The sequence below is a fragment of the Globicephala melas genome, chromosome 5 (genome assembly GCF_963455315.2).
Source record: "Globicephala melas chromosome 5, mGloMel1.2, whole genome shotgun sequence".
NCBI lineage: Eukaryota > Metazoa > Chordata > Mammalia > Artiodactyla > Delphinidae > Globicephala > Globicephala melas.
This window is the reverse complement of record NC_083318.1, coordinates 104427736-104445519: the sequence shown is the minus strand read 5'-3', so window position 1 is coordinate 104445519 and position 17784 is coordinate 104427736.

Here is a 17784-nt window from a genome sequence, read left to right as displayed (position 1 = left end):
AACTAAAGCACACTGTCCCTATTTCTTGGAATTGGATCTGCTTATTTGTTTTATTTTGTTTTGGTCTATCACTGTTCTGCCACTAGTTTCTTCAGATATGTGATGGGTGGTGGACTTTAGTTTTTATTTCAAGTCTCTTGTATCTGATTTCTCTGGATAAGAAGAGACAGATTAACAATGTTACCCATTGGGACTTTTGAGTGACTCACTCATCAGGATTTCTAAATTCACAAAAGCTCACTGACAAGAGATGACATCTCTTTTTTTCGAGCTGTTAATTCCTCCTTTAGGTATAACCGTCTTCCCTTCAAACATGATACATAATGAGCTCTCTTTTAGCATAATAATAATAGCAAAAGTTATAGATGCATCTTTCTTACTTTTAAATTCCCTGTCAGTCACTACACATGACCACTGTGGCCCTGTGACCCCAGCAATGTCATGCCATGTCTGTTACTACCTGTCATGCAAAGTGGAAACAGAGAAAAGCTGAAGTCATCTGGCTTCTGGTCTCCCACAGGTGCTGGGATTTCTGTTTTGTTTTGTTTTTTTTTTTTGGATCATAGCATAGAGCTAATAGAATGCTCTGAGGGGAAACCTTAAATAAGCTAGCGCCTGGGTTCATAGGAATAGGAAGACATAAAACAGAATTTATGAAGGTCATTTACTGAAAAGAAGGGATGACGGGATGGGGCCAGGCACATTTCCTTATTTTTCTGTTCTTCCCTCCAGCAAGACAACCCTCTATGTAAAACAACCTTCCCGCCTGCACACACATGAGTAGTGTCCTGAAGTAGATGTAAGCCTCTCTCCTCCAGCACCAGCAGGCCTCAGCTGAGAAGCAGCCCAGGACAAGAAAAGAAAGGACAGCACACCAGGACAAGCAACACAGAGCAACACAAAACTGTTGCTCTTTTAAATCAGAGAGTTCAGGAATCTGTAGAAATTCAGAGGCGAAAGAGACAATTTTAGTTAAGAGAAACGAGGAAGGGGTGGCTTTTGAATTGAGCCTTGAAGGATGGGTAGGGTTTCCACCCAGCAATAATGGATGGGGAAAGATAAAAGACCTGCTTCTGTCATGGTGTGAGCTTGTGACTCCGTTTCCCCGAGATCCAGTATCTTCCTCTCTAAAAGCAAGGACTGGAGGCTGTAGAAGTTTTCCCCCCGCTCAGCTCTTGTTCCCGTGTGTTGTTCAGATTCCAGCTGAACTCTGGATCTTGACCAAGATTTTTCCCACTCGCCTTCCCTTTTATGCCACTTTTTGTCTTCCTCCATTTGCTCCCATTTATCCTCTTTAAGTTAATAATGAAATGATCACAGCTTATGTAAGTGTATTTGTCAACACTGCTGTGAGGATGCTGCATAGAAACTAGCCACAGTTCAGTGCCTCATGACATTAATTCTCAACTCCACAAGCTTCTGGGGGAGCTGCTCCAGCCTGGCTTTGCTGGGTGGTTCTGCTTCCCCCTCCAACGTTACTAGGTTCTACTTTGTTCTCATTATCACTTTCTAAGAATGTTTTGGATGTTTACCTTTGTCTACACCATCTCCCAACACATTGCTCATGTGGAAAAAGATTCAGATAAATATTTATTAGCTAAATAAACCCACAGAATTTTCCCAAATCTTGTTTAATGTTGAAATGAATATTCTAGAAATAGCTAATCAAACCATAGGGAATGGCCATCTGGACTGTTTTCCACAGGTTGATACACATGACACAATTACCATTCTTGTGTGATAAAGGTAATAAGGAGGGTACCAGAAATTTCTCATTAAAGAAACTTAGTGTTTAAGAAGATGGGATAGTTCTACAATGGTAAGATCACCACCTTTGTATTTTTTCGGAAGAAAGTGTTTGCTAAGTAAATTATTAATGAAAAAATATCCAGAGGGGACTATTAGCCTTCCTCAAGAAGACCATTCCAGCACCCTTGAAATTCTGTGGCAGCATTTATTTGCATGTAAATGAAAACAAATTAAAAATGATTTTTATCTGTCTGTTATAAAGGTCCCAAAGACACTCTCCTTGGAAGTTTTGTGGGAATTAGCCCATATTCCAGGGGACCTTTAAAACACAAACTTGTAGATCTCAAAAAGAACTTTATAAATCAGACTTTGATTCACTTGAGTCTTCCAGACAATAATTCTGAATAATTGTGGTAAGTAACTTTACCCACCTACGGATAACTTTTAACGGACCATATTTTAACTCAGATAAGTCAACCCTGACAGGCATCACTGCACAGTGACCCAGTTGTACCACATGGCCTGCAAAGAAAGGTCATGAGAAACCCCAAAGATACAAGCATTGTCCTTCCAGAAGTGACTCTTAAAATGTCTTCTTCCATGGGATATAGGTGGAGTGTCCCTATTTGTTCTCCAGGGACACTGTATTTCTCTAGCAGTTTAGAGTAATTACTGTGCAGCAAATGGTTAGAGTATGAAAATGTGTGTGTGTCTGCTATGCTACTTACTTGCCTCCAAATAATACATGCTTTTGAACACTACTTGTAATTCTAGCTTTTGGCAGCAGTAGACTTGTTACCTTAAAATGCTAAATCCCTGTGCATTGTAGTGAACAGCATTTTTTATTGATTACTATACACTTAATTGTATGATGACCTATCGTTAGAGATTCTGTGTTTCTTCATAAACTTAAAATTCAAGAAAACATTTTCTTAGTTTTCTCTCTCCCTCTCTTCTAGAGCTTGCTTGGGCTCTCTCCCACAGGGTTCTCCCCACCCCCACCCAGTCTCTTTCTGATTCTCTTTGTCTCTCTCTCTGTCTCTCTGTCCCCCTCCCTCCCTCTCCTTACTTTGTTATCTTTACTTTCCCAGTCACCTTTAGGCCCAATCAAAACCCTTAACCTTTTGTAATTGCCACTTGGCAAGGGTTATGTTTCTCTGTTTCAGTTCTGAAATGCAGTGCCCATGATTTCAACCGAACTTGGCCTTTAATGAAGCTAATCAAGTTGCAGCTCTGTCTTCCAAATTCACAGCTTGCTGTGAGCAGACAGGCGTGGGAAGGGAGGAAATTGGAACACTGGGTGCTGGAGATCTCCCCGTCCCTCTGTCACCCCTTTTACTAAGAAAATTTTCTTCAGATCCCAACTAAATGACCAGCTCTTTTTAACCCTCCTTCTTTTACAATAATGTTCAGTATTTATTAATGCTTCTCAAGCTTTTTAACCTGTACACCTATTTTTTCCCAGAGTTTTACCCTCTCTCATCATTACAAAAGTAAGAGTATTTCCCCCAAAATGTAAACTTATAATTGAATTTTTTTTCTCACTTACATACACCTAGAGATTCTCAGCCAGCCCTGAGTGAGGAAGGTGGGGGATTGACTGTCTACCCTCCCACATGGCCTCCCTTGAGAATCACTGGTGCAACTGTACTGCTCCCTGGAGCTTGGTTAGTAAATCTGCCAAAATTGAAAAAGAAATTCCAAAGGGAAAGTTGTTGTAGGTATCCGAAACTGCATTAAACCCAGAGCTTTGCTTATAAAATAAGAACTTAATTGGTCCCTGGGGAAAATGTTCAGATTTCTTAGAGGTTCTACAGCTGGTTCTAGAACCCTGCAGTAATGACTTTCAATTTTCTAACTAATAATAACTAGCAGCCCACGATAATCCTTGTGTTTCCCGTCGTGCAAAACAGAATTTAAAGAACTTTTTGATTAGTCTAAACGAGTTTTCTATTTTCAATCCCATTTTCCAAAATATGTAGTTCTGCATTTCAGTTTTTATACCAAACTGGATTATGCACATTCCTGAAACAATGAGAGCCAGAAGTCAGTGACTAAGGGATAAGGCTGAGCAACAGTGGAACAATGTGGAAAGTTTGCCTTCTTAGCATTTATATGACCTTGGGAACTTTGGTGTTTCTAAAGCTGAGGGTTTTTTGTTTTTTAACCTTCTCGGCAAAGCATAGAGACTGAATTTATCTATGAATTTGAAACATTGAAGGTATTAAAGTTTACACATGCTTTTTATTTGTGGGACTATATTTTTCCTTTTAGTTATCAATATGCAATAAACATATGCATAGCATTTTCTCCCTTTTTCCTAAAAATGGTTATCAATAGTATTTCATTAACCTTTACTGACCCCCTGTGAAATAAGGAGATGCTCTTGCTCTCTTTTTTTTCAAATTGTGCAGACCAAATCTTAGAAATAAAAGAGTTTGTCCAAACGCAACAGCAAAATAATGCTGCAACTGGAAATAGAATTCAAGACAGCAGAACCTAGAACTTCTCAAGGTTGCAGTAGAATATGAAATTTGACTCAATCTACAGTGTCAAGGAAGTTTATTAAAGATAGCATTTTCTTTAGAGGTTGCCTGTTGGCATAATTACATGAAAAAAAATAAATCCTAAATAAGTATTTGTGAAACATAAAACACACGTTTATTGATTCCAATAGTATGGAGATCTTGCCTAATAGTTGCTGGTGCTCAGAAATGCTTCAGGTCAGGGAAGGGAAGACCAAATCTACTTCTAAATCTATTCCATTTCCCCTGGAACATAATATCCTCTGGAAATATATTTGATAGTTCCATTACCAACCCTTGTTTCTGGCAATGATGTGCTATGTATTTGGCCTTGCCCAATACTATTGCCTGATACTATTTTTTTGTCCTTTGATACGTTTGTCCTCTGACTGCAAATGTAAGCTTCCTTCATGAGAGTCAGTGATGGTTCTGACTGCAAATGTAAGCTTCCTTCGTGAGAGTCAGTGATGGTTTTCCTGACCTTGTTTTCAGATATTTCACCACAGGAATATGTACCAATTCAAGAGATTTAATTTGAACAGTGAATGTCACTTTTGAGTATAAATGTGGTATATCTGAGTATAAATTTTGCTGGCAGACTGTTTTAATGGGATACACAGATGCTAGGTGAACTCTTTGAGGCAAAACTGTTGGGTACAGAGTTATCTGACTCCGTACAAATCACCCTGTATTAAATCCCTCCCAATATCTCTTCTACACTCTGAGCTTTTTTATACTTTTCTTTAGACTGAGGGTGTTTTAAAGGAGAAATGTCCTTGACATGATCACTGCTCCCATATCTGTGCCACATTGCTAACACATGCATTGCCACGCTGAAAGGAGCTGCCTTTACGGTCAATATATGAAAACTAGCTTATTGTTTTAAAAATATGATACATACTCATTATGAACAAAATTCTAACATGACAGAAAGGTACAAAGAAGAAAATTAAAATATACCAAATTTCCCAGAGGAAGCATCTGACAGTATGGTGACACCCTCCAATGTTTCTCTATGCATATCTACACATTTGCAGACAAATACTATCTTACCTAAAGGAAATCACAGTGTACTGGCTATTCTGAAACACACTTCTTTTCAGTCAGCCATTTGTCCCAGACATTCTTCCATACCCAGCAATACAGAGCTACTTTCTCGTCTGACAGGCTGCAGTATATTCCTTTGAATCCATGTACCATAATTTACTTAATTATCTAGGCTGTTTCTGAATTTCTACTACTATAAACAAAGCCACAATGAGTATCCTTTGGTGACACCTGTTCTCACTTATTCATTTATTTCTTTTGAATAGATTCCTATATGTGAGGGGTTTTGGTCATTTTTATGCATATTGACAAACTATCCTCTAGCAACCTTGTATCAACTTACATTCCCACCAATAGGACATAAAAGTATCCATTTCCTGAAACCATCTCCAACTCTGAATATCATTAACCTTTTAATATTTGTCAATTGGGCCAAAAAGTTATATTTCATTGATATTTTATTGGCTAGTTTTGATCCTACCTAGTAAGGTTAAACATCTCATATGCTTTATTGGTCATTTGGATTTCTTCTTTTTGTAAATTTCCTGTTCTTTTCTCATCTTTCTTTTGTCTTTTTTCCTCCTACATATGTGTAATTTATATATTTTTATTTTTAGCCCTCTGTTTTGCATCATGTTGCAAAACATTTTCCCAATTTGTCATCTATCTTTCTCCCTTCTCTATAGCATAAGTAGTGAGTTCGTTTTTTGTTTGGTTGTTTGCAACACAACTTTAAAAAGTCAAAGTTATCAATTTTAGCCTTTTTTTGGTTCCTGATTTTTCAGGACATAGTTTTGCCATATTCCAAAGGGGGAAATAGTTATTCACGTTTTCTTCTAGTGCTTCCGACATTCCATCTGTCACACTTACATCTGTGATCCATCTGGAAGGTATTAGCATGTGAGGAGTTGAAATCTTGGTCTGTTTTGGTTTTTTCCAGAAGATTGACCTGCTGTCCCAACCCTTACTGAATGGTCTACTTATTTGAAATTCTAACTTTATCATGTAAGTTAATATGTATGGGGACTTCCCTGTGTGGTCCAGTGGTTGGGACTCCATGCTCCCAATGCAGGGGGCCCAGGTTCCATCCCTGGTCAGGGAACTAGATCCCACCTGTCACAACTAAAGATCCCGCATGCCACAATGAAGATTCTGCATGAGGCAATGAAGATCCCTCGCACTGCATCTTAGCCCCCGTGCAGCCAAAGAAAAAAACAAATGTATGAATATATCTAGAATAGTGATTAAAGCATTGTATTTGGAGTCAAACATACCTCAATAAAGTCTGATCATTTTCTTCATATAGCACTTTTTGGTAAAGTTTTTTTTAATGTATTTTACATTCTTGTTGCTATCGAAATTGGTGTTGTCTGTCAATATATTTTCTGACTAGATATTTTTAAAATATAAGCCAACTACTAATTTTATATATATAATTTTAAATCAGCTACAATAATGATAGCTTTGCTGCTTCCATTCCAGCTCTTATTTGATTCCTTGATATATAAACAACACCTCTATTTTATTCCTGATTTTAATGAGTTAAGAAAATATTCATCTAATTCTACTTACTAAGTATTTTCATTGGAAATGGATGTTTATTTTCATAAATCCTTTGATTTATTAATATACATATGGTTAATTATATTAATAGTTTTATAAAAAGCTATAAGCCACATTTGCATTTCTGGAATATATCCCACTTCGTCATGAAGTATCAGTCTTTTAATATATTTTCTGGATTCTGTTCAAGATATGCAAGATTATCTTTGCATTTACAATTTGACTGTAAGCAATGTATCTTAACAGTCCCATCATTTTTTTTTTTTTTTGGTCCTACTCTAAGCAGTAAATTCAAAGTCAATTCATTTAAAATAATGTATGTGTTATAAAATGGAACTACTCTCACATGTGAATTCAGTCCTAGAGAGTGTAACTGTCTATATGAATTTGCTTAAACAACATTTTAATTACATTAAATTTTGAAGTCACAGGTACATACCCAAGAGAATGTAAGCATATGGCCACACAAAAACATGTACACAAATGTTCATAGCATTATTCATAACAGCCCTAAACAAGAAACAACCCAAGTGTCTACCAGTTGATGACTGGATAAACAAAATGTGGTATATTCATACAATGGAATATTATTCAGCAAGAAAAAGGAATAAAGTACTGATACATGCTACAACATGGATGAAAATCAAAAAATATTATGATAAGTGAAAGAAGCCAGTCACAAAAGGCCACATAATGTATGATTCCATTCATATGAAATTCCAGAATTGACAAATCCTTAGAGGCAGAAGGTAGATTAGTGTTTGACAGGGACTGGTGGGAATGGGGAATAGGGGGTGACTACTAATGGGTGCAAGGTTTCTTTTTAGGGTGATGAAAATGTTCTGACATTAAATAGTGGTGATGGTTGCACAACTCTGAATATACTAAATATCACTGATTGTACACTCTAAAAGACTGAATTTCATTATATGTGAATTCCATCTCAATAAAGTTGTTATTTAAGAAAAGAATTATATGACTGAAAGGTATTGAAGTGAAACCACAGATAGGAAGCAAGTATTTACTCCATTTTTCCACTCTTTCCAAAGGCTAGCCTAGGAATTTTGAAGACCCCTGTTAAAAACTGAAGCTCTGGGGCAAGAGGAAAAAAGAACACTCTAAAAGTCTTGATTAACTCAGACTGAGACATGTATGAGTTTCCCAACTCCCAACCATAGATCTGCACAGCTGAACAATAGTTTAATTTTCCTGATCTATGAAATTTTGATAACAAAGGGCTTTATATTTTAGAAGATATAAACTTAAAACACATTTGCACAAATCCAGCTGATCTTCTGTGTCTTACTGCTATTATGACAAAGGTAAGGACAAATCTGTTGGGAGTGGGTTGGCAGGTGGAGGTGTGGGAAGGATCTGCAGCGGGTAAAAGGAAGAGGAGAGGTGGGAGAACCAGATATGTTTGTCAGAGAATGGGGCTCTAATCCATGAACATTTTCTCCAGGCTGTGTCCCTTCTTGGGAAGGCTAAGTTCCCTGTCGTCAGACCTCGGAACCATCCTGAGGCACCTGGTCCTCCCCACCATCCCTGGAAGATCACATCAACTCATGAGAGTCACCAGTCAAGACCCAAGTTATCCTTCCGCTGTTGTTGTCTAAAGGGTCCTGTTGTTTTACATATTCAGTCAGAGTCTGGTCTAGGGAACTTGTGGGTAAATGTATTCAAGTCTGTGTTTAATACTTAACTCTGAATTTAGGAGGGTATGTTAATGAATACTGACTAATTTAGAAATTATAGTTCTATAGGGTGCAGTTGCATTGATTTCAATTCTCACACAGGAAAAATTATACTTCTGTGTTTGCCCTCACCTGCAATCAATGTAGATTCAGCTACATTGCTTTCAAGAAACTTGGATTTAGTTTTTGAAATACCATTTTAAAGGGTTATATTACCTAATAGTTGTTAGGGCGGGGTACCTGCCTTACAGATTTGTTTGGAGAAACAAAAAACACATGGAAAGTGCTTGTTTTTTATAAATAGTAAGTACTATACTACTAACACTTCTACCACTACTAGTAGTAGTGGTTTAATAATAATTATGTAGGGCTCGACATGTCCTAGTCCAATATACCTGGAATCTATTATTTATTTAAACAAAAAAGAGAGATGGAGCTCCTGGTAATCAATCTAATAAGGGGTAGCTGGAACATTTATTATGATAACAAGTCTCCCAGACGGGAAAATTGTTATAAAATATGTCTTCAAGGATGAAGATGTCTGTACTGACTTATTACCACTTTCTTGCCAAGATTTTCTCATAAAAGCAATATTTGTGTGACAGATGTGACAGCCTCATTTCTCATTAGGCAGAAGTGGGTCCCATGGACAACCTACCTGGAGGAGGCTGGCTGGGAAGATCAGGGCCGTGGTTCAGGTTGGGTCAGCCAAACAGCGTCAGCTCCATCATCCCTCTCCTCACTCCTTCCTAACCCCACTGAACTCAGTGAAGCTCAGTGATGGGGAGAAGCACAGAGATGATTGGAGGCTCATAGAAAGGGAAGAGTGCCTGTTTCACAAATTACCTAATAATCAGTTTTTACTCATGAAAGCTTAATGGTTTGAAGAACAAAGTTAAGGATTTGCACTAAGTGATTTTAAGACTTATTATAATGCTATAGTAATCAAGAGAATAGGGTATTGAAATAAGGTGAGACATAGATATAGATTAGTGGAACAGAATAGAAACTCTAGAAGTCTAGAAATAGACCCACACAAATATGATCAAGTGATTGTCAATAAAGATGTCAAGGCCAATTAATTAAGAAAGAATTGTCTTTTCAACAAACATTGCTGCAACAATTGGACTTCCGTATGGCAAAAAAATGAACTTTATACACATAAACAAATATTAACTTGAATTAATGTAAAAGCTAAAACTTCTGGAAGAAAGCAGCAGAGAATCTTTGTGATCTTGAGTTAGGTAAGGTCAAAGCACAAACCATAAAAGAAGAAATTGATAAACTGGACTTCATCATAATTTTTTAAATTATTTTTTATTTTTTTATTTTTTAATAAATAAGTTTTTTCTATATTTTTTATACAGCAGGTTCTTATTAGTCATCAGTTTTATACACATCAGTGTATACATGTCAATCCCTATCACCCAATTCATCACACCACCATCCCTACTTCCCTGCGGCTTTCCCCCCTTGGTGTCCATACGTTTGTTCTCTACATCTGTGTCTCAATTTCTGCCCTGAAAACCGGTTCATCTGTACCACTTTTCTAGGTTCCACATATATGCGTTAATATACGATATTTGTTTTTCTCTTTCTGACTTACTTCACTCTGTATGACAGTCTCTAGATCCATCCATGTCTCAACAAATGACTCAATTTCGTTCCTTTTTATGGCTGAGTAATATTCCATTGTATATATGTGCCACATCTTCTTTATCCATTCGTCTGTTGATGGGCATTTAGGTTGCTTCCGTGACCTGGCTATTGTAAATAGTGTTGCAATGAACATTGGGGTGCATATGTCTTTTTGAATTGTGGTTTTCTCTGGGTATATACCCAGCAGTGGGATGGCTGGATCATATGGTAATTCTATTTTTAGTTTCTTGAGGAACCCGCATACTGCTCTCCATAGTGGCTTTATCAGTTTACATTCCCACTAACAGTGCAACAGGCTTCCCTTTTCTCTGCACCCTCTCCAGCATTTGTTGTTTGTAGATTTTCTGATGAAGCCCATTCTAACTGGTGTGAGGTGATACCTCATTGTAGTTTTGATTTGCATTTCTCTAATGATTAGTGATGTTGAGCAGCTTTTCATGTGCTTCTTGGCCATCTGTATGTCTTCTTTGGAGAAATGTCTATTTAGGTCTTCTGCCCATTTTTGGATTGGGTTGTTTGTTCTTTTAATATTGAGCTGTTTATATATTTTGGAGATTAAACCTTTGCCCATTGACTCGTTTGCAAATATTTTCTCCCATTCTGAGGGTTGTCTTTTCATCTTGTTTATGGTTTCCTTTGCTGTGCAAAAGCATTTAAATTTCATTAGGTCCCATTTTTTTTTTAATTTCCATTACTCTAGGAGGGGGATCAAAAGAGATCTTGCTGTAATTTATGTCAAAGTGTGTTCTTCCTAAGTTTTCCTCTAAGAGTTTTATAGTGTCCGGTCTTACATTTAGGTCTCTAATCCATTTTAAGTTTATTTTTGTGTATGGTGTAGGGAGTGTTCTAATTTCATTCTTTTACATGTAGCTGTCCAGTTTTCCCAGCACCACTTATTGAAGAGACTGTCTTTTCTCCATTGTATATCCTTGCCTCCTTTGACATAGATTAGTTGACCATAGCTGCGTGGGTTTACCTCTGGGCTTTCTATCTTGTTCCATTGACCTATGTTTCTGTTTTTGTGCCAGTACCATATTGTCTTGATTACTTAGCTTTGTAGTATAGTCAGAAGTCAGGGAGTCTGATCCCTCCAGCTCCGTTTTTTTCCCTCAAGACTGCTTTGGCTATTTGGGGTCTTTTGTGTCTCCATACAAATTTTAAGATTTTTTGTTCTACTTCCTTAAAAAATGCCATTGGTAATTTGATAGGGATTGCATTGAATCTGTAGATTGCTTTGGGTAGTATAGTCATTTTCACAATATTGATTCTTCCAATCCAAGAACATGGTATATCTCTCCATCTGTTGGTATCATCTTTAACTTCTTTCATCAGTGTCTTATAGTTTTCTGCATACAACTCTTTTGTCTCCCTAGGTAGGTTTATTCCTAGGTATTTTATTCTTTTTGTTGCAATGGTAAATGGGAGTGTTTCCTTAATTTCTCTTTCAGATTTTTCATCATTAGTGTATGGGAATGCAAGAGATTTCTGTGCATTAATTTTGTATCCTGAAACTTTACCAAATTCATTGATTAGCTTTAGTAATTTTCTGGTGGCATCTTTAGGATTCTCTATGTATAGTATCATGTCATCTGCAAACAGTGACAGTTTTACTTCTTCTTTCGAAATTTGTTTTCCTTTTATTTCTTTTCCTTCTCTGATTGCTGAGGCTAGGACTTGCAAAACTATGTTGAGTAATTGTGGTGAGAGTTAACATCCTTGTCTAGTTCTTGATCTTAGAGGAAATGCTTTCAGTTTTTCACCATTGAGAATGATGTTTGCTGTGGCTTTGTCGTATGTGACATTTATTATGTTGAGGTAGGTTCGCTCTATGCCCAATTTCTGGAGAGTTTTTATCATAAATGGGTGTTGAATTTTGTCAAAATCTTTTTCTGCATCTCTTGGGATGATCATATGGTATTTATTCTTCAATTTGTTAATATGATGTATCACATTCATTTATTGGCATATATTGAAGAATCCTTGCATCCCTGAGATAAATCCCACTGGATCATGGTGTATGATCCCTTTAAAGTGTTGTTGGATTCTGTTTGCTAGTATTTTGTTGAGGATTTTTGCATCTATATTCATCAGTGATATTGGTCTATAATTTTCTTTTTCTGTCGTATCTTTGTCTGGTTGTGGTATCAGGGTGATGGTGGCCTCATAAAATGAGTTTGGGAGTGTTCCTTCCAATGCAATTTTTTGGAAGAGTTTGAGAAGGATGGGTGTTAGCTCTTCTCTAAATGTTTGATAGAATTCACCTGTGAAGCCATCTGGTCCTGGACTTTTGTTTGTTGGAAGATTTTTAATCACAGTTTCAATTTCATTACTTGTGATTGGTCTGTTCATATTTTCCATTCCTTCCTGGTTCAGTGTTGGAAGGTTATACCTTTCTAAGAATTTGTCCATTTCTTCCAGGCTGTCCATTTTATTGGCACAGAGTTGCTTGTAGTAGTCTCTTAGGATGTTTTGTATTTCTGCGTTGTCTGTTCTTACTTCTCCTTTTTCATTTCTAATTTTATTGATTTGAGTCCTCTCCCTCTTTTTCTTGATGAGTCTGGCTAATGGTTTATCAATTTTGTTTATCTTCTCAAAGAACCAGCTTTTAGTTTTATTGATCTTCACTATTGTTTCCTTTATTTCTATTTCATTTATTTCTGTTCTGATCTTTGTGATTTCTTTCCTTCTGCTAACTTTGGGTTTTGTTTGTTCTTCCTCTAGTTCCTTTAGGTGTAAGGTTAGATTACTTATTTGAGATTTTTCCTGTTTCTTGAGGTAGGTTTCTATAGCTATAAACTTCCTCTTTAGAACTGCTTTTGCTGCATCCCATAGGTTTTGGATTGTCGTGTTTTCATTGTCATTTGTTTCTAGGTAGTTTTTGATTTCCTCTTTGATTTTTTCAATGATCTCTTGGTTATTTAGTAATGTAGTGTTTAGCCTCCACATGTTTGTGTTTTTTGTATTTTTTCCCCTGTAATTCGTTTCTAATCTCATAGCGTTGTGGTCAGAAAAGATGCTTCATATGATTTCAATTTTCTTAAACTTACTGAGGCTTGATTTGTGACCCAAGATCTGATGTATCCTGGAGAATGTTCCATGCACACTTGAGAAGAAAGTGTAATCTGCTGGTTTTGGATGGAATGTCTTATAAATATCAATTAAATCTATCTGGTCTGTTGTGTCATTTAAAGCTTCTGTTTCCTTATTAATTTTCTGTTTGGATGATCTGTCCATCGGTGTAAGTGAGGTGTTAAAGTCCCCCACTATTATTGTGTTACTGTCAATTTCCTCTTTTATAGCTGTTAGCAGTTGCCTTGTGTATTGAGGTGTTCCTATATTGGGTGTATATATATTTATAATTGTTATATCTTCTCCTTGGATTGATCCCTTGATCATTATGTAGTGTCCTTCCTTGTCTCTTGTAACATTCTTTATTTTAAAGTCTATTTTATATGAGTATTGCTACTCCAGCTTTCTTTTGATTTCCATTTGCATGGAATATCTTTTTCCATCCCCTCACTTTCAGTCTGTATGTGTCCCTAGGTCTGAAGTGGGTCTCTTGTAGACAGCATATATATGGTCTTGTTTTTGTATCCATTCAGCAAGCCTGTGTCTTTTGGTGGGAGCATTTAATCCATTCACGTTTAAGGTAATTATCAATATATATGTTCCTATGACCATTTTCTGAATCGTTTTGGGTTTGTTTTTGTAGGTCCTTTTCTTCTCTTGTGTTTCCCACTTAGAGAAGTTCCTTTAGCATCTGTTGTAGAGCTGGTTTGGTGGTGCTGAATCCTCCTAGCTTTTGCTTGTCTGTAAAGCTTTTGATTTCTGCATCGAATCTGAATGAGATCCTTGCCAGGTAGAGTAATCTTGGTTGTAGTTTCTTCCCTTTCACCACTTTAAGTATGTCATGCCACTCCCTTCTGGCTTGTAGAGTTTCTGCTGAGAAATCAGCTGTTAACCTTATGGGAGTTCCCTTTTATGTTATTTGTCATTTTTCCCTTCCTGCTTTCAATAATTTTTCTTGTCTTTAATTTTTGCCAATTTGATTACTATGTGTCTCAGCATGTTTCTCCTTGGGTTTATCCTGTATGGGACTCTCTGCATTTCCTGGACTTGGGTGGCTTTTTCCTTTCCCATGTTAGGGAAGTTTTCGACTATACTCTCTTCAAATATTTTCTCAGGTCCTTTCTCTCTCTCTTCTCCTTCTAGGACCCCTGTAATGCAAATGTTGTTGTATTTAATGTTTTCCCAGAGGTCTCCTAAGCTGTCTTCATTTCTCTTCATTCTTTTTTCTTTATTCTGTTCTGCAGCAGTGAATTCCACCATTCTGTCTTCCAGGTCACTTATCCATTCTTCCGCCTCAGTTATTCTGCTATTGATTCCTTCTAGTGTAGTTTTCATTTCAGTTATTGTATTGTTCATCTCTGTTTTTTTGTTCTTTAATTCTTCTAGGTCTTTGTTAAACATTTCTTGCATCCTCTCAATATTTGCCTCCATTCTTTATCTGAGGTCCTGGATCATCTTCATTATCATTATTCTGAATTCTTTTTCTGGAAGGTTGCCTATCTCCACTTCAGTTAGTTTTTTTCTGGGGTTTTATCTTGTTCCTTCATCTGGTACATAGCCCTCTGCCTTTTCACCTTGTCTATCTTTCAGTGAATGTGGTTTTTGTTCCACAGGCTGCAGGATTATAGTTCTTCTTGCTTCTGTTCTTCATCATTATTTAAAACTTTTGATCATAAAAAACATGGTTACGAAAATTTAAAAAGCAAGGCACAGAAATTCTGAGTTTCCTTTCTTCCTAGTGATCTGGGAATGGTGATCTGAAGAAGTTGTAGGATAAAAAGGCACTCACTCATGCACTGTGGATGGGATGTAAATCAGTCTTCAGAATTGTGCCTGGGGTACTTAGTTAACTTAAGTACACTAATAATCAGTAGCCCAACAGTCTCCCTCCTGGATGTATACCCCCCCACACAGACATTCTCACACATTCTCTGAGGGGGCGTGTATAACTGTTCTCATTGCAGTAGCGATGGTGGTGGAGGTGGTTGGAAGCCATCTGAGTATCTGTCACTGGAGGAAGAGATCAGCAAACTAAGGCGGATACATAGCTTGAAGTATAGCTTTTAGAAGGAAAGGACCAGAGAACAAGTAGCAGTGAGGATTATCCCAACAACCAGTGCTGACTACAAACAGCAGGAAACAGAATGAGATATATCACACTTACTATTATGTGAATAAAAAAATACATACATGAAAAACACATAATCTCATACAAATAGAAGGATATACCTTAAACACAGTAGAAAAGTTGTAGGGATATGGGAAGAGGGTAGAGAATAGGTGTAGAAAATGATAAAGGGGAATAAACAGAACAAGGAAGGGTCAAATGAAATGAAATAGCACATAGAAAAACAGACAGTGAATACTGTAGGGGAGGAAAAATAACTTTCCCTCTACCCTTCTAGACCCCTCTGTAGTAAAAAGGCAGATTAACAGAAAAAAAAGCAAATTTAATTTCATGTGTATTTACAGGGGCCCCACAAAGATATGAGACTCAAAGAAGTGACCAAAGCAGGAAGCTTTTATACCATTTAGACAAAGAAACAATAAATTTGTGAAGAATTGACAAGAAAAAGGGGTTTGGCCTAGGAGCAGCATAATGGTGAAGAAGTAACAGGTTTGTTTACACAGACTTCTTGGCCCTAAATTCCCTCTCTGGTGATAAGGATGCCTTCCACCTTCCTGGTACAGGGAGGGTACATTTCACAGGGGAGATTTATCTTCTGCTTTCAGGACAGAAGGTGAGGGGTGGTTCAGAGTGACCTTCCTGCTCTTACCATTTTCTCAAGCTCCTTGAGCTTAAGATATTTAGTATACCAAAGTGCCATATTTTGGGGTAGTGTGTCCTGAACCCCAATAACACTTACTTAGCACACAGAGTAGGCAACTCAATAAATGTTAGTTTTCCTTCTTTCCTACATCCTTTTGTATACACTGAGGCACAAAAGAAGGAATTGGGGATGGGAGAAAATTTGAAAATCCCGAACATTGGTATGGGTGCAAATAAGTACAACCAGCACATTGGAGAATAATTTGCCAAATTCTTAGTAAAGTTGAAAATGTGCATAATCTGGATGACCCTTCAGTTTCATCTCTAGAATGTCCTAAAGAAATTCTTGCACACTTGCATCAGAAGATGTGTTCAAGGATATTTATTACAACGTTGCTTGTAATGGTAAAAAACTGGAAATCTCCCAAATGTTCACTAGCACTAAATGGATCAGTTTTCAGGTTGTGGTATAAGAACTATTAGGTCTTTTGTCCCTGGTTCCTGGCACAGAGCCCCTAAAACCCTTGGGATTTCCTGAGTGATGGGAGTGTCTTTAGGTATTCATGAGGAGTCCTTTCAGAGCACACATGAGTTCATGTTAATGAAGTGACTTAGAATGGGGATCCTAGGTAGCCTTAAGATGAGGCTGGTCACCAGAAGGACCAAGTGATTAGAGGGTTGGAGCTCTTGGGCCCACCCACAGACCCAGGGGAGGGAAGGAGGAGGCATTCGAGATTGAGCTCTATAAAAATTATTGAACAAAGAGTTCAGAGAGCTTCTGGGTTGGTGGATATATCACAGAGCTAAAAGGGTAATACGCTTTGAGAGGGTATGGAAGCAAATTATTTATATATATATAATTATATATATATCACCAATTACAATCTTCAAATCTGAAAACAACTCACCCTAGTAGATCCTATTTTCTCTATTTTACAAAAAAGAAAACTACTTTGCACCCATTAGGATGGGGATTATTTTTTTTAAAAGGGGAGGGGGGAAATAAGTGTTGGTAAGGATGTGGAGAAAATGGAAACCTTGCACACTGCTGGTGAGATTGTAAAATATTGCAGCTGCTGTGGCAAACAGTTTGGCGGTTCCTCAAGAAGTTAAACATAGAAGTATGGTATGACCCAGTAATTCCACTCCTAGGTGTGTAGGAAAACAGGTACTCAAACATATACTTGTATGTGAGTATTCATGGTAGTGTTATTCACAATACACAAAAGGTGGAAACAGCTCAAATGCCCATGTGAATGGATAAACAAAATGTGGTACATATGTACAATGGAATATTATTTGTCTGTAAGGAGGAATGAGATTCTGATACATATATACATGTGTATTCTCATACATACAATGTGGATGAAATCTGAAAATATTATGCTAAGAGAAATAAACCAGACACAAAAGGACAACTGTTTTTATAATTTTACTTGTATAAGTTTGCTAGAATAGGCAAATTTATAGAGATAGAAAGTAGAATAGAAGTTACCGGGGCTGGGGGCAGAAGGAGATGGATGTTATTATTTAATGGATACAGAGCTTCTGTTTAGGGTGATGAAAGAGGTCTGGAAATGGATGGCAATCATGATCGTAGAACACTGTGAATGTACTTAATACCAGAGAATTGTATACTTTAAAATGGTTAAAATGTGTTATATCTATTTCATCACAATAAAAAAAATAAATTGAGAGACACACACAC